The sequence below is a fragment of the Castor canadensis genome, chromosome 10 (assembly GCF_047511655.1).
Source record: "Castor canadensis chromosome 10, mCasCan1.hap1v2, whole genome shotgun sequence".
Classification (NCBI taxonomy): Eukaryota; Metazoa; Chordata; class Mammalia; order Rodentia; family Castoridae; genus Castor; species Castor canadensis.
The window spans coordinates 86,555,943-86,575,996 of NC_133395.1; the positions used below are offsets into that span (position 1 = coordinate 86,555,943).

A 20,054-nucleotide genomic window follows, 5' to 3' on the forward strand; every position below is an offset into this window, starting at 1 on the left:
CGAAGTCCACGAAGACAAAAGGAGCAGCGAGGGAGGGAGGAGCAAAAGCCTACAGCACCCGGTATTCCCAGGCGGTCTGCCATCCAAGTACTAACCAGGCCCGACCCTGCTTAGCTTCCGAGATCAGACGAGATCGGGCGCGTTCAGGGTGGTATGGCCGTAGACGCTAGCCGCCGCGTCCGGGAGCCCCAAGAGCCTGCCGAGGGCCCCGGCGTGCGTCTCCACGCTGCTCTCCTGGCACGGCTGGGAGTCCGGGTGGGGGCTGGCAGCCCGGGGCCAGCGGCCAGAGGCCCCGCGCGCCTGCTCGGGCAGCCGGTCTCGCCCAGGTGGCCGCTGGGTGGCTTTCTTCCCGAGGTGTCCTGCTGCCAGGACGAGGGTCAAGTTTTCTCGGGGGAAAATTTCTCAGTGCTCTCGGGCGCTTGTTCTTCTGGGAATGTTCACTGCTGTGGCCAAGGCGGGGGACGCACAGCTCGGGCCAGGGCAAGCAGCCGCCCTCCTCCGTCGCCTCCTGGAGCCGTATCCTTGGGTGGGTGCGTGGCTCCCAGCGGAGGTCTCGGGGACCCTTCCGGTCCTCGTCGTCCGGAAAGCGCCACTGCCCCTCCAGCCCATCAGGAAAACGGCAGCCGCGCCCTTCGCCGACCCGCTCCGCCCTCCTCCACGCTCAGGGCCTGGGGCTGCGGGGCTGAATCGTGAGGCTTTCCAGCCCAGGACTTCACCTCTGGCCCCTTTCACACCCGGGATCTTGGGAAGAAGAAACAAAACCAAACACAGCCAAAGCCATCTCCTCCGACCCGGGGCCCCTCCACATCCCTTCCGATCCCGGGTTCCTGCCGGCCTCCCCGGGCGTTTCTCCCAGGCAGGCCTTCGCGGCCACTACACAGGGCTGAGCACTCGAGTCCTCGGGCGTCACGGGGCCCGCGGCCACGCCAAGCACGCACGACTCCCGGGTCTCGTCAGCTCCTGGGTGCCCTGGGCCTCTTCCCTGTGCCGCTGCTGGGTCTTGTGCCCCTGCTTGGCCTCCTTCAGACCCGGCCCCGTGCAACGCGGCCACGTGCTACAGGATCGTGCCAGCAGAACTGGCCCTGGCTGAGCCCCGTAGCCACCCTCCTGCCATCCCTGGCCCTGCTAGCAAATGGCAGAGATCCTCTGGCCTCCGAGCCCAGACAAAAATCCTGATGCAGTTGGCCGAGGGGCCGCAAACCAAGGCTTCGCTTGTTCCCGCTCAGGCCCCAGCCATACCCTCTTGTCCTTCGGCTGCTCGTGTGTGGGGTGGGGGAGAGGAGGGTGCGTCCCCGTGCGTGCGTGCGTGGTCTGGGTGTCTCTGCGTGGTGTGTGTGTGTGTGTGTGTGTGTGTTAGATGCCGTGCCTGGTGTAGGTGGGGAAGAGCAAGCCCTCACGCACAGAGCCCCATCACACACTGGGGCCGGGCCGAGGGGGTCAATCTGCTCGGCCTGATTGCGTTGGGCATACATTGCAGAAGGTGGGTTTTCCAAGGCGGAGCAGAGGGTCCCGGCACCTGAGGTTGTCCACGGGGAGAATGTCTGTTCCACGGGGGCAAGCGTTCCCTTCCGTCGTGCCCAAGCCCATGTGACCCCGAAGGCCAGGTGGCTCCGGTCCTTGAGCTGACTGAGGAGTGCTTTGAGACCCGGAGGGTGGCACAGGCGACTGGGCGCCAGCGGCGGCCCTCCCTCCCTTTGAGCGGGACGGGGAGCTGCCGCTGGCATCCGGAGCTCTGGCGGCCTGCGCCCTCTGTCCCTGTGACCGCAGGCTCTGCCGTGGGAGGCGGGATCCCACGTAGAGGTCGCGCGCTGGCTGCCCTGTCTTGGGTTGAGCGACGGAGCGCGACGTGGAGCAGCACCCGACTGAGGCTCCCTGCTTCTCGGTCCCCTGGCGTCTTGCCCTGGACCCAGTGCACCACCTTGTGGCGAGCCCAGGTGTGGCGCTTCCCGCTGTGGGGACCGCTGGGGTGCAGGACCCACTTTCTCATGGCTTCCGCACGTCCCTCCCCGCCCGCCTGGAGGGAAGTTGGTGAGCGGTCCCCAACGTGGCCTGGGACCAACCTCGCTGGTGACCCGTGTCGCGGGCGTGCGCCCCAGGAGAGTGTCGGGAGGGGAGAGGATTCGGGGACGTAGCTGTGAGGATTCGGTGTGCGTGGGTCTGGCGGGTGGCCCGGACGGGGTCGGGGTCGTGGTCACGGTGGGTCGTTGTGGTGGTGGTGGTGGTGGTGCTGGGGTGGTGGTGGTGGTGGGGGGTGGTGGCGAAGTCCCCGAAGACAAAAGGAGCAGCGAGGGAGGGAGGAGCAAAAGCCTACAGCACCCGGTATTCCTAGGCGGTCCCCCATCCAAGTACTAACCAGGCCCGACCCTGCTTAGCTTCCGAGATCAGACGAGATCGGGCGCGTTCAGGGTGGTATGGCCGTAGACGCTAGCCGCCGCCTCCGGGAGCCCCAAGAGCCTGCCGAGGGACCCGGCGTGCATCTCCACGCTGCTCTCTTTGCACGGCTGGGAGTCCGGGTGGGGGCTGGCAGCCCGGGGCCAGCGGCCAGAGGCCCCGCGCACCTGCTCGGGCAGCCGGTCTCGCCCAGGTGGCCGCTGGGTGGCTTTCTTCCCGAGGTGTCCTGCTGCCAGGACGAGGGTCAAGTTTTCTCGGGGGAAAATTTCTCAGTGCTCTCGGGCGCTTGTTCTTCTGGGAATGTCCACTGCTGTGGCCAAGGCGGGGGACGCACAGCTCGGGCCAGGGCAAGCAGCCGCCCTCCTCCGTCGCCTCCTGGAGCCGTATCCTTGGGTGGGTGCGTGGCTCCCAGCGGAGGTCTCGGGGACCCTTCCGGCCCTCTTCGTCCGGAAAGCGCCACTGCCCCTCCAGCCCATCAGGAAAACGGCAGCCGCGCCCTTCGCCGACCCGCTCCGCCCTCCTCCACACTCAGGGCCTGGGGCTGCGGGGCTGAATCGTGAGGCTTTCCAGCCCAGGACTTCACCTCTGGCCCCTTTCACACCCGGGATCTTGGGAAGAAGAAACAAAACCAAACACAGCCAAAGCCATCTCCTCCGACCCGGGGCCCCTCCACATCCCTTCCGATCCCGGGTTCCTGCCGGCCTCCCGGGGCGTTTCTCCCAGGCAGGCCTTCGCGGCCACTACACGGGGCTGAGCACTCGAGTCCTCGGGCGTCACGGGGCCCGCGGCCACGCCAAGCACGCACGACTCCCGGGTCTCGTCTGCTCCTGGGTGCCCTGGGCCTCTTCCCTGTGCCGCTGCTGGGTCTTGTGCCCCTGCTTGGCCTCCTTCAGACCCGGCCCCGTGCTACGCGGCCACGTGCTACAGGATCGTGCCAGCAGAACTGGCCCTGGCTGAGCCACGTACCCACCCTCCTGCCATCCCTGGCCCTGCTAGCAAATGGCAGAGATCCTCTGGCCTCCGAGCCCAGACAAAAATCCTGATGCAGTTGGCCGAGGGGCCGCAAACCAAGGCTTCGCTTGTTCCCGCTCAGGCCCCAGCCATACCCTCTTGTCCTTCGGCTGCTCGTGTGTGGGGTGGGGGAGAGGAGGGTGCGTCCCCGTGCGTGCGTGCGTGGTCTGGGTGTCTCTGCGTGGTGTGTGTGTGTGTGTGTGTGTGTTAGATGCCGTGCCTGGTGTAGGTGGGGAAGAGCAAGCCCTCACGCACAGAGCCCCATCACACACTGGGGCCGGGCCGAGGGGGTCAATCTGCTCGGCCTGATTGCGTTGGGCATACATTGCAGAAGGTGGTTTTTCCAAGGCGGCGCAGAGGGTCCCGGCACCTGAGGTTGTCCACGGGGAGAATGTCTGTTCCACGGGTGCAAGCGTTCCCTTCCGTCGTGCCCAAGCCCATGTGACCCCGAAGGCCAGGTGGCTCCGGTCCTTGAGCTGACTGAGGAGTGCTTTGAGACCCGGAGGGTGGCACAGGCGACTGGGCGCCAGCGGCGGCCCTCCCTCCCTTTGAGCGGGACGGGGAGCTGCCGCTGGCATCCGGAGCTCTGGCGGCCTGCGCCCTCTGTCCCTGTGACCGCAGGCTCTGCCGTGGGAGGCGGGATCCCACGTAGAGGTCGCGCGCTGGCTGCCCTGTCTTGGGTTGAGCGACGGAGCGCGATGTGGAGCAGCACCCGACTGAGGCTCCCTGCTTCTTTGTCCCCTGGCGTCTTGCCCTGGACCCAGTGCACCACCTTGTGGCGAGCCCAGGTGTGGCGCATCCCGCTGTGGGGCCGACTGGGGTGCAGGACCCACTTTCTCATGGCTTCCGCACGTCCCTCCCCGCCCGCCTGGAGGGCAGTTGGGGAGCGGTCCCCAACGTGGCCTGGGACCAACCTCGCTGGTGACCCGTGTCGCGGGCGTGCGCCCCAGGAGAGTGTGGGGAGGGGAGAGGATTCTGGGACATAGCTGTGAGGATTCGGTGTGCGTGGTTCTGGCGGGTGGCCCGGACGGGGTCGGGGTCGTGGTCACGGTGGGTCGTTGTGGTGGTGGTGGTGGTGGTGCTGGGGGTGGTGGTGGTGGTGGGGGGTGGTGGCGAAGTCCCCGAAGACAAAAGGAGCAGCGAGGGAGGGAGGAGCAAAAGCCTACAGCACCCGGTATTCCCAGGCGGTCTCCCATCCTAGTACTAACCAGGCCCGACCCTGCTTAGCTTCCGAGATCAGACGAGATCGGGCGCGTTCAGGGTGGTATGGCCGTAGACGCTAGCCGCCGCCTCCGGGAGCCCCAAGAGCCTGCCGAGGGCCCCGGCGTGCGTCTCCACGCTGCTCTCCTGGCACGGCTGGGAGTCCGGGTGGGGGCTGGCAGCCCGGGGCCAGCGGCCAGAGGCCCCGCGCTCCTGCTCGGGCAGCCGGTCTCGCCCAGGTGGCCGCTGGGTGGCTTTCTTCCCGAGGTGTCCTGCTGCCAGGACGAGGGTCAAGTTTTCTCGGGGGAAAATTTCTCAGTGCTCTCGGGCGCTTGTTCTTCTGGGAATGTTCACTGCTGTGGCCAAGGCGGGGGACGCACAGCTCGGGCCAGGGCAAGCAGCCGCCCTCCTCCGTCGCCTCCTGGAGCCGTATCCTTGGGTGGGTGCGTGGCTCCCAGCGGAGGTCTCGGGGACCCTTCCGGTCCTCTTCGTCCGGAAAGCGCCACTGCCCCTCCAGCCCATCAGGAAAACGGCAGCCGCGCCCTTCGCCGACCCGCTCCGCCCTCCTCCACACTCAGGGCCTGGGGCTGCGGGGCTGAATCGTGAGGCTTTCCAGCCCAGGACTTCACCTCTGGCCCCTTTCACACCCGGGATCTTGGGAAGAAGAAACAAAACCAAACACAGCCAAAGCCATCTCCTCCGACCCGGGGCCCCTCCACATCCCTTCCGATCCCGGGTTCCTGCCGGCCTCCCGGGGCGTTTCTCCCAGGCAGGCCTTCACGGCCACTACACGGGGCTGAGCACTAGAGTCCTCGGGCGTCACGGGGCCCGCGGCCACGCCAAGCACGCACGACTCCCGGGTCTCGTCTGCTCCTGGGTGCCCTGGGCCTCTTCCCTGTGCCGCTGCTGGGTCTTGTGCCCCTGCTTGGCCTCCTTCAGACCCGGCCCCGTGCTACGCGGCCACGTGCTACAGGATCGTGCCAGCAGAACTGGCCCTGGCTGAGCCCCGTAGCCACCCTCCTGCCATCCCTGGCCCTGCTAGCAAATGGCAGAGATCCTCTGGCCTCCGAGCCCAGACAAAAATCCTGATGCAGTTGGCCGAGGGGCCGCAAACCAAGGCTTCTCTTGTTCCCGCTCAGGCCCCAGCCATACCCTCTTGTCCTTCGGCTGCTCGTGTGTGGGGTGGGGGAGAGGAGGGTGCGTCCCCGTGCGTGCGTGCGTGGTCTGGGTGTCTCTGCGTGGTGTGTGTGTGTGTGTGTGTGTGTGTGTGTGTGTGTGTGTGTGTGTTAGATGCCGTGCCTGGTGTAGGTGGGGAAGAGCAAGCCCTCACGCACAGAGCCCCATCACACACTGGGGCCGGGCCGAGGGGGTCAAACTGCTCGGCCTGATTGCGTTGGGCATACATTGCAGAAGGTGGGTTTTCCAAGGCGGAGCAGAGGGTCCCGGCACCTGAGGTTGTCCACGGGGAGAATGTCTGTTCCACGGGGGCAAGCGGTCCCTTCCGTCGTGCCCAGGCCCATGTGACCCCGAAGGCCAGGTGGCCCCGGTCCTTGAGCTGACTGAGGAGTGCTTTGAGACCCGGAGGGTGGCACAGGCGACTGGGCGCCAGCGGCGGCACTCCCTCCCTTTGAGCGGGACCGGGAGCTGCCGCTGGCATCCGGAGCTCTGGCGGCCTGCGCCCTCTGTCCCTGTGACCGCAGGCTCTGCCGTGGGAGGCGGGATCCCACGTAGAGGTCGCGCGCTGGCTGCCCTGTCTTGGGTTGAGCGACGGAGCGCGACGTGGAGCAGCACCCGACTGAGGCTCCCTGCTTCTCTGTCCCCTGGCGTCTTGCCCTGGACCCAGTGCACCACCTTGTGGCGAGCCCAGGTGTGGCGCGTCCCACTGTGGGGCCCGCTGGGGTGCAGGACCCACTTTCTCATGGCTTCCGCACGTCCCTCCCCGCCCGACTGGAGGGCAGTTGGGGAGCGGTCACCAACGTGGCCTGGGACCAACCTCGCTGGTGACCCGTGTCGCGGGAGCGCGCATCAGGAGAGTGTGGGGAGGGGAGAGGATTCGGGGACGTAGCTGTGAGGATTCGGTGTGCGTGGGTCTGGCGGGTGGCCCGGATGGGGTCGGGGTCTTGGTCACGGTGGGTCGTTGTGGTGGTGGTGGTGGTGGTGCTGGGGGTGGTGGTGGTGGGGGGGGTTGTGGCGAAGTCCCCGAAGACAAAAGGAGCAGCGAGGGAGGGAGGAGCAAAAGCCTACAGCACCCGGTATTCCCAGGCGGTCTCCCATCCAAGTACTAACCAGGCCCGACCCTGCTTAGCTTCCGAGATCAGACGAGATCGGGCGCGTTCAGGGTGGTATGGCCGTAGACGCTAGCCGCCGCCTCCGGGAGCCCCAAGAGCCTGCCGAGGGCCCCGGCGTGCGTCTCCACGCTGCTCTCCTGGCACGGCTGGGAGTCCGGGTGGGGGCTGGCAGCCCGGGGCCAGCGGCCAGAGGTCCCGCGCGCCTGCTCGGGCAGCCGGTCTCACCCAGGTGGCCGCTGGGTGGCTTTCTTCCCGAGGTGTCCTGCTGCCAGGACGAGGGTCAAGTTTTCTCGGGGGAAAATTTCTCAGTGCTCTCGGGCGCTTGTTCTTCTGGGAATGTTCACTGCTGTGGCCAAGGCGGGGGACGCACAGCTCGGGCCAGGGCAAGCAGCCGCCCTCCTCCGTCGCCTCCTGGAGCCGTATCCTTGGGTGGGTGCGTGGCTCCCAGCGGAGGTCTCGGGGACCCTTCCGGTCCTCTTCGTCCGGAAAGCGCCACTGCCCCTCCAGCCCATCAGGAAAACGGCAGCCGCGCCCTTCGCCGACCCGCTCCGCCCTCCTCCACACTCAGGGCCTGGGGCTGCGGGGCTGAATCGTGAGGCTTTCCAGCCCAGGACTTCACCTCTGGCCCCTTTCACACCCGGGATCTTGGGAAGAAGAAACAAAACCAAACACAGCCAAAGCCATCTCCTCTGACCCGGGGCCCCTCCACATCCCTTCCGATCCCGGGTTCCTGCCGGCCTCCCGGGGCGTTTCTCCCAGGCAGGCCTTCGCGGCCACTACACGGGGCTGAGCACTCGAGTCCTCGGGCGTCACGGGGCCCGCGGCCACGCCAAGCACGCACGACTCCCGGGTCTCGTCTGCTCCTGGGTGCCCTGGGCCTCTTCCCTGTGCCGCTGCTGGGTCTTGTGCCCCTGCTTGGCCTCCTTCAGACCCGGCTCCGTGCTACACGGCCACGTGCTACAGGATCGTGCCAGCAGAACTGGCCCTGGCTGAGCCCCGTACCCACCCTCCTGCCATCCCTGGCCCTGCTAGCAAATGGCAGAGATCCTCTGGCCTCCGAGCCCAGACAAAAATCCTGATGCAGTTGGCCGAGGGGCCGCAAACCAAGGCTTCGCTTGTTCCCGCTCAGGCCCCAGCCATACCCTCTTGTCCTTCGGCTGCTCGTGTGTGGGGTGGGGGAGAGGAGGGTGCGTCCCCGTGCGTGCGTGCCTGGTCTGGGTGTCTCTGCGTGGTGTGTGTGTGTGTGTGTGTGTGTGTGTGTGTGTGTGTGTGTGTTAGATGCCGTGCCTGGTGTAGGTGGGGAAGAGCAAGCCCTCACGCACAGAGCCCCATCACACACTGGGGCCGGGCCGAGGGGGTCAATCTGCTCGGCCTGATTGCGTTGGGCATACATTGCAGAAGGTGGGTTTTCCAAGGCGGAGCAGAGGGTCCCGGCACCTGAGGTTGTCCACGGGGAGAATGTCTGTTCCACGGGGGCAAGCGTTCCCTTCCGTCGTGCCCAAGCCCATGTGACCCCGAAGGCCAGGTGGCTCCGGTCCTTGAGCTGACTGAGGAGTGCTTTGAGACCCGGAGGGTGGCACAGGCGACTGGGCGCCAGCGGCGGCCCTCCCTCCCTTTGAGCGGGACGGGGAGCTGCCGCTGGCATCCGGAGCTCTGGCGGCCTGCGCCCTCTGTCCCTGTGACCGCAGGCTCTGCCGTGGGAGGCGGGATCCCACGTAGAGGTCGCGCGCTGGCTGCCCTGTCTTGGGTTGAGCGACGGAGCGCGACGTGGAGCAGCACCCGACTGAGGCTCCCTGCTTCTCGGTCCCCTGGCGTCTTGCCCTGGACCCAGTGCACCACCTTGTGGCGAGCCCAGGTGTGGCGCTTCCCGCTGTGGGGACCGCTGGGGTGCAGGACCCACTTTCTCATGGCTTCCGCACGTCCCTCCCCGCCCGCCTGGAGGGAAGTTGGTGAGCGGTCCCCAACGTGGCCTGGGACCAACCTCGCTGGTGACCCGTGTCGCGGGCGCGCGCCCCAGGAGAGTGTCGGGAGGGGAGAGGATTCGGGGACGTAGCTGTGAGGATTCGGTGTGCGTGGGTCTGGCGGGTGGCCCGGACGGGGTCGGGGTCGTGGTCACGGTGGGTCGTTGTGGTGGTGGTGGTGGTGGTGCTGGGGTGGTGGTGGTGGTGGGGGGTGGTGGCGAAGTCCCCGAAGACAAAAGGAGCAGCGAGGGAGGGAGGAGCAAAAGCCTACAGCACCCGGTATTCCTAGGCGGTCCCCCATCCAAGTACTAACCAGGCCCGACCCTGCTTAGCTTCCGAGATCAGACGAGATCGGGCGCGTTCAGGGTGGTATGGCCGTAGACGCTAGCCGCCGCCTCCGGGAGCCCCAAGAGCCTGCCGAGGGACCCGGCGTGCATCTCCACGCTGCTCTCTTTGCACGGCTGGGAGTCCGGGTGGGGGCTGGCAGCCCGGGGCCAGCGGCCAGAGGCCCCGCGCACCTGCTCGGGCAGCCGGTCTCGCCCAGGTGGCCGCTGGGTGGCTTTCTTCCCGAGGTGTCCTGCTGCCAGGACGAGGGTCAAGTTTTCTCGGGGGAAAATTTCTCAGTGCTCTCGGGCGCTTGTTCTTCTGGGAATGTCCACTGCTGTGGCCAAGGCGGGGGACGCACAGCTCGGGCCAGGGCAAGCAGCCGCCCTCCTCCGTCGCCTCCTGGAGCCGTATCCTTGGGTGGGTGCGTGGCTCCCAGCGGAGGTCTCGGGGACCCTTCCGGCCCTCTTCGTCCGGAAAGCGCCACTGCCCCTCCAGCCCATCAGGAAAACGGCAGCCGCGCCCTTCGCCGACCCGCTCCGCCCTCCTCCACACTCAGGGCCTGGGGCTGCGGGGCTGAATCGTGAGGCTTTCCAGCCCAGGACTTCACCTCTGGCCCCTTTCACACCCGGGATCTTGGGAAGAAGAAACAAAACCAAACACAGCCAAAGCCATCTCCTCCGACCCGGGGCCCCTCCACATCCCTTCCGATCCCGGGTTCCTGCCGGCCTCCCGGGGCGTTTCTCCCAGGCAGGCCTTCGCGGCCACTACACGGGGCTGAGCACTCGAGTCCTCGGGCGTCACGGGGCCCGCGGCCACGCCAAGCACGCACGACTCCCGGGTCTCGTCTGCTCCTGGGTGCCCTGGGCCTCTTCCCTGTGCCGCTGCTGGGTCTTGTGCCCCTGCTTGGCCTCCTTCAGACCCGGCCCCGTGCTACGCGGCCACGTGCTACAGGATCGTGCCAGCAGAACTGGCCCTGGCTGAGCCACGTACCCACCCTCCTGCCATCCCTGGCCCTGCTAGCAAATGGCAGAGATCCTCTGGCCTCCGAGCCCAGACAAAAATCCTGATGCAGTTGGCCGAGGGGCCGCAAACCAAGGCTTCGCTTGTTCCCGCTCAGGCCCCAGCCATACCCTCTTGTCCTTCGGCTGCTCGTGTGTGGGGTGGGGGAGAGGAGGGTGCGTCCCCGTGCGTGCGTGCGTGGTCTGGGTGTCTCTGCGTGGTGTGTGTGTGTGTGTGTGTGTGTTAGATGCCGTGCCTGGTGTAGGTGGGGAAGAGCAAGCCCTCACGCACAGAGCCCCATCACACACTGGGGCCGGGCCGAGGGGGTCAATCTGCTCGGCCTGATTGCGTTGGGCATACATTGCAGAAGGTGGTTTTTCCAAGGCGGCGCAGAGGGTCCCGGCACCTGAGGTTGTCCACGGGGAGAATGTCTGTTCCACGGGTGCAAGCGTTCCCTTCCGTCGTGCCCAAGCCCATGTGACCCCGAAGGCCAGGTGGCTCCGGTCCTTGAGCTGACTGAGGAGTGCTTTGAGACCCGGAGGGTGGCACAGGCGACTGGGCGCCAGCGGCGGCCCTCGCTCCCTTTGAGCGGGACGGGGAGCTGCCGCTGGCATCCGGAGCTCTGGCGGCCTGCGCCCTCTGTCCCTGTGACCGCAGGCTCTGCCGTGGGAGGCGGGATCCCACGTAGAGGTCGCGCGCTGGCTGCCCTGTCTTGGGTTGAGCGACGGAGCGCGACGTGGAGCAGCACCCGACTGAGGCTCCCTGCTTCTTTGTCCCCTGGCGTCTTGCCCTGGACCCAGTGCACCACCTTGTGGCGAGCCCAGGTGTGGCGCATCCCGCTGTGGGGCCGACTGGGGTGCAGGACCCACTTTCTCATGGCTTCCGCACGTCCCTCCCCGCCCGCCTGGAGGGCAGTTGGGGAGCGGTCCCCAACGTGGCCTGGGACCAACCTCGCTGGTTACCCGTGTCGCGGGCGTGCGCCCCAGAAGAGTGTGGGGGGGGAGATGACTCGGGGACGTAGCTGTGAGGATTCGGTGTGCGTGGGTCTGGCGGGTGGCCCGGATGGGGTCGGGGTCGTGGTCACGGTGGGTCGTTGTGGTGGTGGTGGTGGTGGTGCTGGGGGTGGTGGTGGTGGGTGGGGGTGGTGGCGAAGTCCCCGAAGACAAAAGGAGCAGCGAGGGAGGGAGGAGCAAAAGCCTACAGCACCCGGTATTCCCAGGCGGTCTCCCATCCAAGTACTAACCAGGCCCGACCCTGCTTAGCTTCCGACATCAGATGAGATCGGGCGCGTTCAGGGTGGTATGGCCGTAGACGCTAGCCGCCGCCTCCGGGAGCCCCAAGAGCCTGCCGAGGGCCCCGGCGTGCGTCTCCACGCTGCTCTCCTGGCACGGCTGGGAGTCCGGGTGGGGGCTGGCAGCCCGGGGCCAGCGGCCAGAGGCCCCGCGCTCCTGCTCGGGCAGCCGGTCTCGCCCAGGTGGCCGCTGGGTGGCTTTCTTCCCGAGGTGTCCTGCTGCCAGGACGAGGGTCAAGTTTTCTCGGGGGAAAATTTCTCAGTGCTCTCGGGCGCTTGTTCTTCTGGGAATGTTCACTGCTGTGGCCAAGGCGGGGGACGCACAGCTCGGGCCAGGGCAAGCAGCCGCCCTCCTCCGTCGCCTCCTGGAGCCGTATCCTTGGGTGGGTGCGTGGCTCCCAGCGGAGGTCTCGGGGACCCTTCCGGTCCTCTTCGTCCGGAAAGCGCCACTGCCCCTCCAGCCCATCAGGAAAACGGCAGCCGCGCCCTTCGCCGACCCGCTCCGCCCTCCTCCACACTCAGGGCCTGGGGCTGCGGGGCTGAATCGTGAGGCTTTCCAGCCCAGGACTTCACCTCTGGCCCCTTTCACACCCGGGATCTTGGGAAGAAGAAACAAAACCAAACACAGCCAAAGCCATCTCCTCCGACCCGGGGCCCCTCCACATCCCTTCCGATCCCGGGTTCCTGCCGGCCTCCCGGGGCGTTTCTCCCAGGCAGGCCTTCACGGCCACTACACGGGGCTGAGCACTAGAGTCCTCGGGCGTCACGGGGCCCGCGGCCACGCCAAGCACGCACGACTCCCGGGTCTCGTCTGCTCCTGGGTGCCCTGGGCCTCTTCCCTGTGCCGCTGCTGGGTCTTGTGCCCCTGCTTGGCCTCCTTCAGACCCGGCCCCGTGCTACGCGGCCACGTGCTACAGGATCGTGCCAGCAGAACTGGCCCTGGCTGAGCCCCGTAGCCACCCTCCTGCCATCCCTGGCCCTGCTAGCAAATGGCAGAGATCCTCTGGCCTCCGAGCCCAGACAAAAATCCTGATGCAGTTGGCCGAGGGGCCGCAAACCAAGGCTTCTCTTGTTCCCGCTCAGGCCCCAGCCATACCCTCTTGTCCTTCGGCTGCTCGTGTGTGGGGTGGGGGAGAGGAGGGTGCGTCCCCGTGCGTGCGTGCGTGGTCTGGGTGTCTCTGCGTGGTGTGTGTGTGTGTGTGTGTGTGTGTGTGTGTGTGTGTTAGATGCCGTGCCTGGTGTAGGTGGGGAAGAGCAAGCCCTCACGCACAGAGCCCCATCACACACTGGGGCCGGGCCGAGGGGGTCAAACTGCTCGGCCTGATTGCGTTGGGCATACATTGCAGAAGGTGGGTTTTCCAAGGCGGAGCAGAGGGTCCCGGCACCTGAGGTTGTCCACGGGGAGAATGTCTGTTCCACGGGGGCAAGCGGTCCCTTCCGTCGTGCCCAGGCCCATGTGACCCCGAAGGCCAGGTGGCCCCGGTCCTTGAGCTGACTGAGGAGTGCTTTGAGACCCGGAGGGTGGCACAGGCGACTGGGCGCCAGCGGCGGCACTCCCTCCCTTTGAGCGGGACCGGGAGCTGCCGCTGGCATCCGGAGCTCTGGCGGCCTGCGCCCTCTGTCCCTGTGACCGCAGGCTCTGCCGTGGGAGGCGGGATCCCACGTAGAGGTCGCGCGCTGGCTGCCCTGTCTTGGGTTGAGCGACGGAGCGCGACGTGGAGCAGCACCCGACTGAGGCTCCCTGCTTCTCTGTCCCCTGGCGTCTTGCCCTGGACCCAGTGCACCACCTTGTGGCGAGCCCAGGTGTGGCGCGTCCCGCTGTGGGGCCCGCTGGGGTGCAGGACCCACTTTCTCATGGCTTCCGCACGTCCCTCCCCGCCCGCCTGGAGGGCAGTTGGGGAGCGGTCCCCAACGTGGCCTGGGACCAACCTCGCTGGTTACCCGTGTCGCGGGCGTGCGCCCCAGAAGAGTGTGGGGGGGGAGATGACTCGGGGACGTAGCTGTGAGGATTCGGTGTGCGTGGGTCTGGCGGGTGGCCCGGACGGGGTCGGGGTCGTGGTCACGGTGGGTCGTTGTGGTGGTGGTGGTGGTGGTGCTGGGGGTGGTGGTGGTGGGTGGGGGTGGTGGCGAAGTCCCCGAAGACAAAAGGAGCAGCGAGGGAGGGAGGAGCAAAAGCCTACAGCACCCGGTATTCCCAGGCGGTCTCCCATCCAAGTACTAACCAGGCCCGACCCTGCTTAGCTTCCGACATCAGATGAGATCGGGCGCGTTCAGGGTGGTATGGCCGTAGACGCTAGCCGCCGCCTCCGGGAGCCCCAAGAGCCTGCCGAGGGCCCCGGCGTGCGTCTCCACGCTGCTCTCCTGGCACGGCTGGGAGTCCGGGTGGGGGCTGGCAGCCCGGGGCCAGCGGCCAGAGGCCCCGCGCGCCTGCTCGGGCAGCCGGTCTCGCCCAGGTGGCCGCTGGGTGGCTTTCTTCCCGAGGTGTCCTGCTGCCAGGACGAGGGTCAAGTTTTCTCGGGGGAAAATTTCTCAGTGCTCTCGGGCGCTTGTTCTTCTGGGAATGTTCACTGCTGTGGCCAAGGCGGGGGACGCACAGCTCTGGCCAGGGCAAGCAGCCGCCCTCCTCCGTCGCCTCCTGGAGCCGTATCCTTGGGTGGGTGCGTGGCTCCCAGCGGAGGTCTCGGGGACCCTTCCGGTCCTCTTCGTCCGGAAAGCGCCACTGCCCCTCCAGCCCATCAGGAAAACGGCAGCCGCGCCCTTCGCCGACCCGCTCCGCCCTCCTCCACACTCAGGGCCTGGGGCTGCGGGGCTGAATCGTGAGGCTTTCCAGCCCAGGACTTCACCTCTGGCCCCTTTCACACCCGGGATCTTGGGAAGAAGAAACAAAAATAAACACAGCCAAAGCCATCTCCTCCGACCCGGGGCCCCTCCACATCACTTCCGATCCCGGGTTCCTGCCGGCCTCCCGGGGCGTTTCTCCCAGGCAGGCCTTCAGGGCCACTACACGTGGCTGAGCACTCGAGTCCTCGGGCATCACGGGGCCGGCGGCCACGCCAAGCACGCACGACTCCCGGGTCTCTTCTGCTCCTGGGTGCCCTGGGCCTCTTCCCTGTGCTGCTGCTGGGTCTTGTGCCCCTGCTTGGCCTCCTTCAGACCCGGCCAAGTGCTACGCGGCCACGTGCTACAGGATCGTGCCAGCAGAACTGGCCCTGGCTGAGCCCCGTACCCACCCTCCTGCCATCCCTGGCCCTGCTAGCAAATGGCAGAGATCCTCTGGCCTCCGAGCCCAGACAAAAATCCTGATGCAGTTGGCCGAGGGGCCGCAAACCAAGGCTTCGCTTGTTCCCGCTCAGGCCCCAGCCATACCCTCTTGTCCTTCGGCTGCTCGTGTGTGGGGTGGGGGAGAGGAGGGTGCGTCCCCGTGCGTGCGTGCGTGGTCTGGGTGTCTCTGCGTGGTGTTTGTGTGTGTGTGTGTGTGTGTGTGTGTGTTAGATGCCGTGCCTGGTGTAGGTGGGGAAGAGCAAGCCCTCACGCACAGAGCCCCATCACACACTGGGGCCGGGCCGAGGGGGTCAATCTGCTCGGCCTGATTGCGTTGGGCATACATTGCAGAAGGTGGGTTTCCAAGGCGGAGCAGAGGGTCCCGGAACCTGAGGTTGTCCACGGGGAGAATGTCTGTTCCACGGGGGCAAGCGGTCCCTTCCGTCGTGCCCAAGCCCATGTGACCCCGAAGGCCAGGTGGCCCCGGTCCTTGAGCTGACTGAGGAGTGCTTTGAGACCCGGAGGGTGGCACAGGCGACTGGGCGCCAGCGGCGGCCCTCCCTCCCTTTGAGCGGGACGGGGAGCTGCCGCTGGCATCCGGAGCTCTGGCGGCCTGCGCCCTCTGTCCCTGTGACCGCAGGCTCTGCCGTGGGAGGCGGGATCCCACGTAGAGGTCGCGCGCTGGCTGCCCTGTCTTGGGTTGAGCGACGGAGCGCGACGTGGAGCAGCACCCGACTGAGGCTCCCTGCTTCTCTGTCCCCTGGCGTCTTGCCCTGGACCCAGTGCACCACCTTGTGGCGAGCCCAGGTGTGGCGCGTCCCGCTGTGGGGCCCGCTGGGGTGCAGGACCCACTTTCTCATGGCTTCCGCACGTCCCTCCCCGCCCGCCTGGAGGGCAGTTGGGGAGCGGTCCCCAACGTGGCCTGGGACCATCCTCGCTGGTGACCCGTGTCACAGGCGCGCGCCCAAGGAGAGTGTGGGGAGGGGAGAGGATTCGGGGACGTAGCTGTGAGGATTCGGTGTGCGTGGGTCTGGCGGGTGGCCCGGACGGGGTCGGGGTCGTGGTCACGGTGGGTCGTTGTGGTGGTGGTGGTGGTGGTGCTGGGGGTGGTGGTGGTGGTGGGGGGTGGTGGCGAAGACCCCGAAGACAAAAGGAGCAGCGAGGGAGGGAGGAGCAAAAGCCTACAGCACCCGGTATTCCCAGGCGGTCTCCCATCCAAGTACTAACCAGGCCCGACCCTGCTTAGCTTCCGAGATCAGACGAGATCGGGCACGTTCAGGGTGGTATGGCCGTAGACGCTAGCCGCCGCCTCCGGGAGCCCCAAGAGCCTGCCGAGGGCCCCGGCGTGCGTCTCCACGCTGCTCTCCTGGCACGGCTGGGAGTCCGGGTGGGGGCTGGCGGCCCGGGGCCAGCGGCCAGAGGTCCCGCGCGCCTGCTCGGGCAGCCGGTCTCGCCCAGGTGGCCGCTGGGTGGCTTTCTTCCCGAGGTGTCCTGCTGCCAGGACGAGGGTCAAGTTTTCTCGGGGGAAAATTTCTCAGTGCTCTCGGGCGCTTGTTCTTCTGGGAATGTTCACTGCTGTGGCCAAGGCGGGGGACGCACAGCTCGGGCCAGGGCAAGCAGCCGCCCTCCTCCGTCGCCTCCTGGAGCCGTATCCTGGGGTGGGTGCGTGGCTCCCAGCGGAGGTCTCGGGGACCCTTCCGGTCCTCTTCGTCCGGAAAGCGCCACTGCCCCTCCAGCCCATCAGGAAAACGGCAGCCGCGCCCTTCGCCGACCCGCTCCGCCCTCCTCCACACTCAGGGCCTGGGGCTGCGGGGCTGAATCGTGAGGCTTTCCAGCCCAGGACTTCACCTCTGGCCCCTTTCACACCCGGGATCTTGGGAAGAAGAAACAAAACCAAACACAGCCAAAGCCATCTCCTCCGACCCGGGGCCCCTCCACATCCCTTCCGATCCCGGGTTCCTGCCGGCCTCCCGGGGCGTTTCTCCCAGGCAGGCCTTCGCGGCCACTACACGGGGCTGAGCACTCGAGTCCTCGGGCGTCACGGGGCCCGCGGCCACGCCAAGCACGCACGACTCCCGGGTCTCGTCTGCTCCTGGGTGCCCTGGGCCTCTTCCCTGTGCCGCTGCTGGGTCTTGTGCCCCTGCTTGGCCTCCTTCAGACCCGGCCCCGTGCTACGCGGCCACGGGCTACAGGATCGTGCCAGCAGAACTGGCCCTGGCTGAGCTCCGTACCCACCCTCCTGCCATCCCTGGCCCTGCTAGCAAATGGCAGAGATCCTCTGGCCTCCGAGCCCAGACAAAAATCCTGATGCAGTTGGCCGAGGGGCCGTAAACCAAGGCTTCGCTTGTTCCCGCTCAGGCCCCAGCCATACCCTCTTGTCCTTCGGCTGCTCGTGTGTGGGGTGGGGGAGAGGAGGGTGCGTCCCCGTGCGTGCGTGCGTGGTCTGGGTGTCTCTGCGTGGTGTGTGTGTGTGTGTGTGTGTGTGTGTGTGTGTGTGTGTGTTAGATGCCGTGCCTGGTGTAGGTGGGGAAGAGCAAGCCCTCACGCACAGAGCCCCATCACACACTGGGCCCGGGCCGAGGGGGTCAATCTGCTCGGCCTGATTGCGTTGGGCATACATTGCAGAAGGTGGGTTTTCCAAGGCGGAGCAGAGGGTCCCGGCACCTGAGGTTGTCCACGGGGAGAATGTCTGTTCCACGGGGGCAAGCGGTCCCTTCCGTCGTGTCCAAGCCCATGTGACCCCGAAGGCCAGGTGGCCCCGGTCCTTGAGCTGACTGAGGAGTGCTTTGAGACCCGGAGGGTGGCACAGGCGACTGGGCGCCAGCGGCGGCCCTCCCTCCCTTTGAGCGGTACGGGCAGCTGCCGCTGGCATCCGGAGCTCTGGCGGCCTGCGCCCTCTGTCCCTGTGACCGCAGGCTCTGCCGTGGGAGGCAGGATCCCACGTAGAGGTCGCGCGCTGGCTGCCCTGTCTTTGGGTTGAGCGACGGAGCGCGACGTGGAGCAGCACCCGACTGAGGCTCCCTGCTTCTCTGTCCCCTGGCGTCTTGCCCTGGACCCAGTGCACCACCTTGTGGCGAGCCCAGGTGTGGCGCGTCCCGCTGTGGGGCCCGCTGGGGTGCAGGACCCACTTTCTCATGGCTTCCGCACGTCCCTCCCCGCCCGCCTGGAGGGCAGTTGGGGAGCGGTCCCCAACGTGGCCTGGGACCAACCTCGCTGGTTACCCGTGTCGCGGGCGTGCGCCCCAGAAGAGTGTGGGGGGGGAGATGACTCGGGGACGTAGCTGTGAGGATTCGGTGTGCGTGGGTCTGGCGGGTGGCCCGGACGGGGTCGGGGTCGTGGTCACGGTGGGTCGTTGTGGTGGTGGTGGTGGTGGTGCTGGGGGTGGTGGTGGTGGGGGGGGTGGTGGCGAAGTCCCCGAAGACAAAAGGAGCAGCGAGGGAGGGAGGAGCAAAAGCCTACAGCACCCGGTATTCCCAGGCGGTCTCCCATCCAAGTACTAACCAGGCCCGACCCTGCTTAGCTTCCGACATCAGATGAGATCGGGCGCGTTCAGGGTGGTATGGCCGTAGACGCTAGCCGCCGCCTCCGGGAGCCCCAAGAGCCTGCCGAGGGCCCCGGCGTGCGTCTCCACGCTGCTCTCCTGGCACGGCTGGGAGTCCGGGTGGGGGCTGGCAGCCCGGGGCCAGCGGCCAGAGGCCCCGCGCGCCTGCTCGGGCAGCCGGTCTCGCCCAGGTGGCCGCTGGGTGGCTTTCTTCCCGAGGTGTCCTGCTGCCAGGACGAGGGTCAAGTTTTCTCGGGGGAAAATTTCTCAGTGCTCTCGGGCGCTTGTTCTTCTGGGAATGTTCACTGCTGTGGCCAAGGCGGGGGACGCACAGCTCGGGCCAGGGCAAGCAGCCGCCCTCCTCCGTCGCCTCCTGGAGCAGTATCCTTGGGTGGGTGCGTGGCTCCCAGCGGAGGTCTCGGGGACTCTTCCGGTCCTCTTCGTCCGGAAAGCGCCACTGCCCCTCCAGCCCATCAGGAAAACGGCAGCCGCGCCCTTCGCCGACCCGCTCCGCCCTCCTCCACACTCAGGGCCTGGGGCTGCGGGGCTGAATCGTGAGGCTTTCCAGCCCAGGACTTCACCTCTGGCCCCTTTCACACCCGGGATCTTGGGAAGAAGAAACAAAACCAAACACAGCCAAAGCCATCTCCTCCGACCCGGGGCCCCTCCACATCCCTTCCGATCCCGGGTTCCTGCCGGCCTCCCGGGGCGTTTCTCCCAGGCAGGCCTTCGCGGCCACTACACGGGGCTGAGCACTCGAGTCCTCGGGCGTCACGGGGCCCGCGGCCACGCCAAGCACGCACGACTCCCGGGTCTCGTCTGCTCCTGGGTGCCCTGGGCCTCTTCCCTGTGCCGCTGCTGGGTCTTGTGCCCCTGCTTGGCCTCCTTCAGACCCGGCCCCGTGCTACGCGGCCACGTGCTACAGGATCGTGCCAGCAGAACTGGCCCTGGCTGAGCTCCGTACCCACCCTCCTGCCATCCCTGGCCCTGCTAGCAAATGGCAGAGATCCTCTGGCCTCCGAGCCCAGACAAAAATCCTGATGCAGTTGGCCGAGGGGCCGCAAACCAAGGCTTCGCTTGTTCCCGCTCAGGCCCCAGCCATACCCTCTTGTCCTTCGGCTGCTCGTGTGTGGGGTGGGGGAGAGGAGGGTGCGTCCCCGTGCGTGCGTGCGTGGTCTGGGTGTCTCTGCGTGGTGTGTGTGTGTGTGTGTGTGTGTGTTAGATGCCGTGCCTGGTGTAGGTGGGGAAGAGCAAGCCCTCACGCACAGAGCCCCATCACACACTGGGGCCGGGCCGAGGGGGTCAATCTGCTCGGCCTGATTGCGTTGGGCATACATTGCAGAAGGTGGGTTTTCCAAGGCGGAGCAGAGGGTCCCGGCACCTGAGGTTGTCCACGGGGAGAATGTCTGTTCCACGGGGGCAAGCGGTCCCTTCCGTCGTGCCCAAGCCCATGTGACCCCGAAGGCCAGGTGGCCCCGGTCCTTGAGCTGACTGAGGAGTGCTTTGAGACCCGGAGGGTGGCACAGGCGACTGGGCGCCAGCGGCGGCCCTCCCTCCCTTTGAGCGGGACGGGGAGCTGCCGCTGGCATCCGGAGCTCTGGCGGCCTGCGCCCTCTGTCCCTGTGACCGCAGGCTCTGCCGTGGGAGGCGGGATCCCACGTAGAGGTCGCGCGCTGGCTGCCCTGTCTTGGGTTGAGCGACGGAGCGCGACGTGGAGCAGCACCCGACTGAGGCTCCCTGCTTCTCTGTCCCCTGGCGTCTTGCCCTGGACCCAGTGCACCACC

The 20,054-nt window shown here is 67.2% G+C and overlaps 9 non-coding genes across 9 annotated transcripts; all 9 read right to left on the bottom strand.

Moving 5' to 3' along the window:
- Positions 1–46: 46 nt before the first annotated feature.
- Positions 47–165, bottom strand: LOC141412671 (5S ribosomal RNA). The gene has a single exon (XR_012437513.1). It is a non-coding gene; the product is annotated as a 5S ribosomal RNA (ribosomal RNA).
- A 2,139-nt stretch (positions 166–2,304) lies between these two features.
- Positions 2,305–2,423, bottom strand: LOC141412633 (5S ribosomal RNA). The gene has a single exon (XR_012437474.1). It is a non-coding gene; the product is annotated as a 5S ribosomal RNA (ribosomal RNA).
- A 2,138-nt stretch (positions 2,424–4,561) lies between these two features.
- LOC141413435 (5S ribosomal RNA) lies at positions 4,562–4,680 on the bottom strand. Its single transcript, XR_012438227.1, has one exon. It is a non-coding gene; the product is annotated as a 5S ribosomal RNA (ribosomal RNA).
- Positions 4,681–6,839: 2,159 nt separating this feature from the next.
- LOC141413266 (5S ribosomal RNA) lies at positions 6,840–6,958 on the bottom strand. The gene has a single exon (XR_012438058.1). It is a non-coding gene; the product is annotated as a 5S ribosomal RNA (ribosomal RNA).
- Positions 6,959–9,115: 2,157 nt separating this feature from the next.
- Positions 9,116–9,234, bottom strand: LOC141412634 (5S ribosomal RNA). The gene has a single exon (XR_012437475.1). It is a non-coding gene; the product is annotated as a 5S ribosomal RNA (ribosomal RNA).
- A 2,137-nt stretch (positions 9,235–11,371) lies between these two features.
- Positions 11,372–11,490, bottom strand: LOC141412707 (5S ribosomal RNA). The gene has a single exon (XR_012437549.1). It is a non-coding gene; the product is annotated as a 5S ribosomal RNA (ribosomal RNA).
- Positions 11,491–13,641: 2,151 nt separating this feature from the next.
- LOC141412708 (5S ribosomal RNA) lies at positions 13,642–13,760 on the bottom strand. The gene has a single exon (XR_012437550.1). It is a non-coding gene; the product is annotated as a 5S ribosomal RNA (ribosomal RNA).
- A 2,147-nt stretch (positions 13,761–15,907) lies between these two features.
- On the bottom strand, positions 15,908–16,026 carry LOC141412533 (5S ribosomal RNA). Its single transcript, XR_012437375.1, has one exon. It is a non-coding gene; the product is annotated as a 5S ribosomal RNA (ribosomal RNA).
- Positions 16,027–18,181: 2,155 nt separating this feature from the next.
- Positions 18,182–18,300, bottom strand: LOC141412710 (5S ribosomal RNA). Its single transcript, XR_012437552.1, has one exon. It is a non-coding gene; the product is annotated as a 5S ribosomal RNA (ribosomal RNA).
- Between the last annotated feature and the right edge of the window lie 1,754 nt (positions 18,301–20,054).